Raw genomic sequence first — 6,000 nt, 5'->3', positions numbered from 1 at the left:
CAAAACAGTAGCAACTGTCCCATGCACTTTCCCTACAATCTGACTTTGAAATTTTCCTCTCACTGAGTAGTAGGCTTTGTGCCCCCTCACCTTGAAAACAGATTATTGTGACTGCTTTGACCAACAGAGTACATCAGAAGTGACTTCTCAGGCTAGATCATAAAATAACCTCTATTTATACCTGGCTGTCTTGGAATGCTCACCCAGACACCATGCTGTGAGGAAGCCCAAGGAGGCCCACATGGAAAAGAAGCAAAGCACCCAGCTCACAGCCCTGTCTGAGCACCCAGACAATAGCCAGCCCCAACTTGATAGCCATGTGAGCAAGCCATCTTGAAAGTGGACCATTCAGCCGCCATTTAAGTCACCTCACTGATGCTAAGTGGAGCAGAGAAGAGCCAACCCTGTTGAACTTGAACAAATGATTGTTTTTCTAGCCACTTAGATTTCGGGTGATCTGTTAAAAAGCGACAGATAACTAAAATAAATGAATTTTTACCTTCACTGCTAGGAACTGGGTCACTCTCTTGTTTCTTAGGCAAAGAAATGTTAATGTATTTAAGGAAATTTATACCTATTTTATTTTTTTAGAAACAAATATATTTTAGAAAGTATATTGTACACTGATATCAAAATAAAGCAAAGCAATAAGACACAAAAAATGATAATCTGCAAATTTCCTGAAAACTGTTTTTTATCAGATCCATAAAAATTACATTCGAATAATCACAATTCAAGACCTCTGGGTTATATGAAGTGCAAAAAGCACCATGTGAAAAAACAGTAGAGAAAATGAAACAATATTTGATAAAGAAACAGTAGAAAGACACAAACTGAGAAAGTGATTACTTACTGGGAACTGGTAGGGAATGAGCTGACAGGAACAGAATTGAGGGGAATACTTTGCAATATACACCTTTTAATATTGTTTTGATTTTTGAATCATGCAAATGTATTTTCTATTCTAAGAAATAAATTGTAAAAGCAACACAAATAAATACATTTTTAAATGGTATGTGAATAGAGCTTTGTATTTCAAAAGTCAATATCAAGATAAATATAGTCATGATTCTGTTCGATTTGGCTTTGCATTTGCTGGGAACATAAACTGCATATAACTGTAATCGTTGCATAAGTAGTTATACCGTTGGCATCTTTGCTATTATCATTTACAGAGGGAAAATTATTGAAATAATAAAAACTAAACAATTTCTTATTTTAAACATAAAACATAAGAATTCCATGCGACTTCATTAAGTCACAAAAGCAGTTTTGTCTATGCTCGATGCTGCCACACGTAATTAAAATAAACCTAATAGTTAAGAATTTTATCTTTGGAACATTTAAAATCCTCTTAGCTATTCTGAAATACATAAGACATTATTATTAACTGTAATCACCATGCTGTGTAATAGTAAACCAGAATATATTCCTCTGGTCTAACTGAAATTTTGTACCATTTGACCAATGCCTCCCCTTTCCCTGCCTACCCCACCCGGCTCTGGTAACCACCATTCTACTCTCCACTTCTATGAGTTCAACTTTTTTAGATGAGATGGGATAATATTTTTAAATAGTGTGTGAAACTGAAATCTCAGTGACTGTGTTAAAGCATTGTACTAGAGGTGATCTATACGTGAGACGTGGAAGAGAAGCAGCAAGGAATGTGAAGGTATGTGATATGGTTTGACTGTGTTCGCACCCAAATGTCATCTTGAAGTGTAGTTCCCATAATCCCCATGTGTCATGGGAGGGACATGGTGGTAGGTAATTGAATCACGGGGACTGTTACCCCTGTGCTGCTGTTCTTTTGAGAGTGAGTTCTCACAAAATCTGATGGTTTTATAAGGAGGTTCCTACTTTGCTCGGCTCTCATTCTTCTCTCTCCTGCTGCCTTGTGAAGGACGTGTTTGCTTCCCCTTCTGCCATGATTGTAAGTCTCCTGAGGCCTCCCCAGCCATGCTAGACCATAAGTCAATTAAGCCTCTTTCCTTTATAAACTAACCAGTCTCAGGACTCAGCCATCTCTTCATAGCAGCATGAGAACAGACTAGTAACAGTTCGCTAAAGCTATTTTCTTGGTGGAATGCAGGAGAGACAGATGTAATACTGGTATGGTGGCTTTGTACTGTGTCTACTTAGCTGAGGTGGAACTATGGTTCCCAGAATTCCCTTCCCTGTCTAGTTTCCATTTAGAGTCGGTGTTATACCTCAATGCCAACAAAGGCCAGAACTTGATTGGCCTTTGTTCCTGGTTCTTGGGAGAGAACCTCTATATTTTTGGAATTTCCCAAGTGACAGGGGGGCCTTTATTATTCCTGGCAAGCCCTGATCATTTATGCTACAAAGGTGACCCCTACAGTCCCTAGATATTTCAAGATGAGGCCTGGCCATGCTAGAAAAGTCAGCCATATGATTATAGGGCTGGGGCTTTATGCCATGTGATATCAATCTGATATAGATTGGGATTGGAAGGGATTAGAGATTAAGTTCAATCACATCACCAAGGATTAAATGATGCCTATGTAATGAAACTCCAGTAAAAACTCTGGCTATGAAAGCTTGGATAATGCTCCTGGCTGGTAATACACAGGGATGGGGAGTGAACATAGAAGCTTCTCCTTCAGGACCCTCCTGGGTTTTACTCTATGCATCTCTCCTTTTGGCTAGTTTTTATGTGTTTTCTTTTGCTATAATCAATCTATAATCTTAAGTATAGCTTTTTCCAAAGTTCTGTGAGTCATTCTAGCAAGAAGGTAGTGGAAACCCTTGAATTTGTAACCAACTGAAGTGTGTGTGGCCTGGGAATCCCTGAGCATGTGGCTGATGTCTGAACTGAAGGCAGTCTCAAAGAAGACTGAGCCCTCAGGCTGAGGAATTCGGCCTAACTCCAAGCAGTTAGTGTCAGAATTGCAATGCAGTTGACCACAAGAGAAATTTGCTTGAGATTTGGAAGTCATAGGGAAGCAGCAGGCATAATTTACACCCTCTGGAAGATTAATGCAGGGTGCCAGGCCCTGTGGTACCTCATGCACATTGTTGCTGATCCCCTGGCTCACCTTGTTGGCTCACCGTGTTGGCATGTGGCAGCACCCAGCCCACAGCTCCTCCAGCTGCTGCCACGTCTCCTCAAACTTCTCTGTGTTCTGGGCCAAAGATATGTGCAGCCCTAGAGCTAAGGGTGCCAGCTACTCCTGTAGGCCTCAGGCCATTCAAGTCACCTAAGGTGGAGTAATGAGAGACAGAAGCAAGCTCCATTTTTTTCCTAGAAGTTTTTGGTTGGTTCCTGCTCTTATTCTTATTCACCCTTCCTTCCCAACTGCTGGTCTGGCTGACCCATGGTGATTTCAGCCCCAGCACCACCTGCAGGCCAGCAGATTGCTCCACCAGCCATCCGAATCGCATAATGTTGAATCCCAAGAATCAGACTCTTATTCCAGATAACTCTTCGTTCTGCGTCTCTGATTTTTACCTTGACTGATACAACTGTTTCAGTCTATCCATTGATAGAAAATATGTTTGTGATTATTGGGAATTTAAGAGGAAACACCATGGGAATAGAAATAGGATGATACTAGAGTTTTCAAACCGAACAGATATTAGTCTTTAAAACAAAAATACTGATACTACTCTCTTCCTCTGAGATTTTGGGGTAAAGTTTAGGCACTATTTTTTTTTTTTTTGAAAGGTGGTTACAGTTTGCACTCAAGAGTTATGAAATGCTGCATAGAGGAAAGAAAAAACAAAAAGTGATCAATATCACAAACATACACATACAAGAAAGCACAGCGAGAATACATCAGAACATGAGACTCTCCTGATTCAAATGGCAGAGAAGTACTAAATTTTAACCAACAGACAAAGACATATTAGGCGAATATTAATTAAAATAAAGACATGATAGTAATATAAAACAAAATAGAATTAAAAGCTAAAAGAATGAAAATGGACCAAGGATATTTACATTAATAAAGTTCATAGTACATGATGAAGAAATGTTTTCTTTTTGCACCTAGCATAACTTGGCATTATACAAGGCAAAAACTGACAGACATACTCAGAGAAAAATGAGAAAGTAAAATCACCTCCCTCAGAACCAAGAGATCAAGAAGAGAAAAAATATAAAGGATTTGAAAAATTTAATTAGCAAGTCTAATCTATCATATTAGAAGCTCTTTTAATGCCACATTCCTGATTCATTGGATTAACTGATGTTCTCTATTCTTTCTTTAACAAATGTCAATGCCCTTGACACGCAAAGGCGAGAGGAGTAAGCCACTCTCAGAATTCACCCCTTTTTCCTCTCCCCAGTTACGTTAGTCCAGATCTTCTAATATTCCAGATCCTATTAATGTTACTTTTAATATTATGTAAACTAATAGCATATGAACGTAAAAAACATTAGTTCTTTTTTTTTGAGACGGAGTTTCGCTCGTTACCCAGGCTGGAGTGCAATGGCACGATCTCTGCTCACCACAACCTCTGCCTCCTGGGTTCAGGCAATTCTCCTGCCTCAGCCTCCTGAGTAGCTGGGATTACAGGCACGCGCCACCATGCCCAGCTACTTTTTTGTATTTTTAGTAGAGACGGGGTTTCACCATGTTGACCAGGATGGTCTCGATCTCTTGACCTCGTGATCCATCCGCCTCGGCCTCCCAAAGTGCTGGGATTACAGGCGTGAGCCACCGCGCCCGGCAACATTAGTTCTTACTAGAAAATTAGTTGAATATTTTGTAAAGATTCAATACAGATGGATCACTATGCAATTTGCTATCAGATAAGTATGCATAAGACAACTGTAAAATGATTTGAGTGAGAAACCTGGAAAATTTGAATACTCCACCAGTTTCTCTACATTTGCCTTGCACCATAAAGAAATCCAAATCAGAAATCATATGCAGCGCAGTCTGGTAGTGCAGTCCAAGAAAGTGGACTGAACTTTAATTGGTATACTCAAGAATTTTTTTTTTTTTTTTTTGTTAGACAGTCTTGCTGTCACCCAGGCTAGCTAGAGTGCAATGTCCGCCTCCCAGGTTCAAGTGAGTCTACCTTCTTCAGCCTCCCGAGTAGCTAGGATTACAGGTGCCCACCACCATGCCCAGCTAATTTTTGTATTTTTAGTAGAGACGAGGGTTTGCTATGTTGTCTAGGCTGGTCTCAAACTCCTGATCTGCCCACCTTGGCCTCCCGAAGTACTGGGATTACAGGCATGAGCCACCACGCCCAGCCTCAAGATTTTCTTAAAAAGACTTTAAAAAGATCCTGGCCCTGCATCAAAAGACTGACAACTGAACGTTTATTTTTGTGTATTAAACTAAAATAAAATGCATAGAAATTTATTTTTTAAATGATCCCTCAGTCTGACTTTTGGGTTTACAAATCTTATCAGGTAAGAGAGCATTTTGTAAAGATAAAATTTTGACACAGAGAAAACAAATCTTATTCAAACATACATGAAACCATTATAAAAGCTGGGAAAAGAAATCATCAAGCAAAACCATGCAACTAATGCAAGGCCATGCTGGAGTCACACAGCGTATGACAGACTCAGCCAGAGAGGTTGGATGCGGGCCTACACTCTCTTGGCATCTTCTGGAGAGGTGTGCTTGAGCCACGGTTCAGCCCAGCTAACTCACTGCCAGGCAACCTAGAAAAATCCTGTTACCAACCAGGTGGCAATCTGGTTTGTCTCTTCATGGGTTTTTATCACATAGGTTACATTCTCTGTCTACAAAACTACGGAATTAGAAATCACAACAGAAAAATGGAGGAAAAAAAGTCATTTAGAAATAAAGACTCTTCTCAATATCTAAAGTTAAAAGAGAAAAATCAAAACTAAAAATACAGACTATTGGCTGGGCGTGGTGGCTCATGCCCGTACTCCTAGCACTTTGGGAGGCTGAGGTGGGTGGATCATGAGATCAGGAGATCGAGACCAGCCTGACCAACATGTTGAATCCCCATCTCTACTATAAATACAAAAAATTAGCTGTGCGTGGC

This window comes from Callithrix jacchus, chromosome 10 (genome assembly GCF_049354715.1).
Source record: "Callithrix jacchus isolate 240 chromosome 10, calJac240_pri, whole genome shotgun sequence".
Taxonomy (NCBI): Eukaryota; Metazoa; Chordata; class Mammalia; order Primates; family Cebidae; genus Callithrix; species Callithrix jacchus.
The sequence above is the reverse complement of the archived record's forward strand: the minus strand, read 5'-3'. Positions refer to the sequence as shown.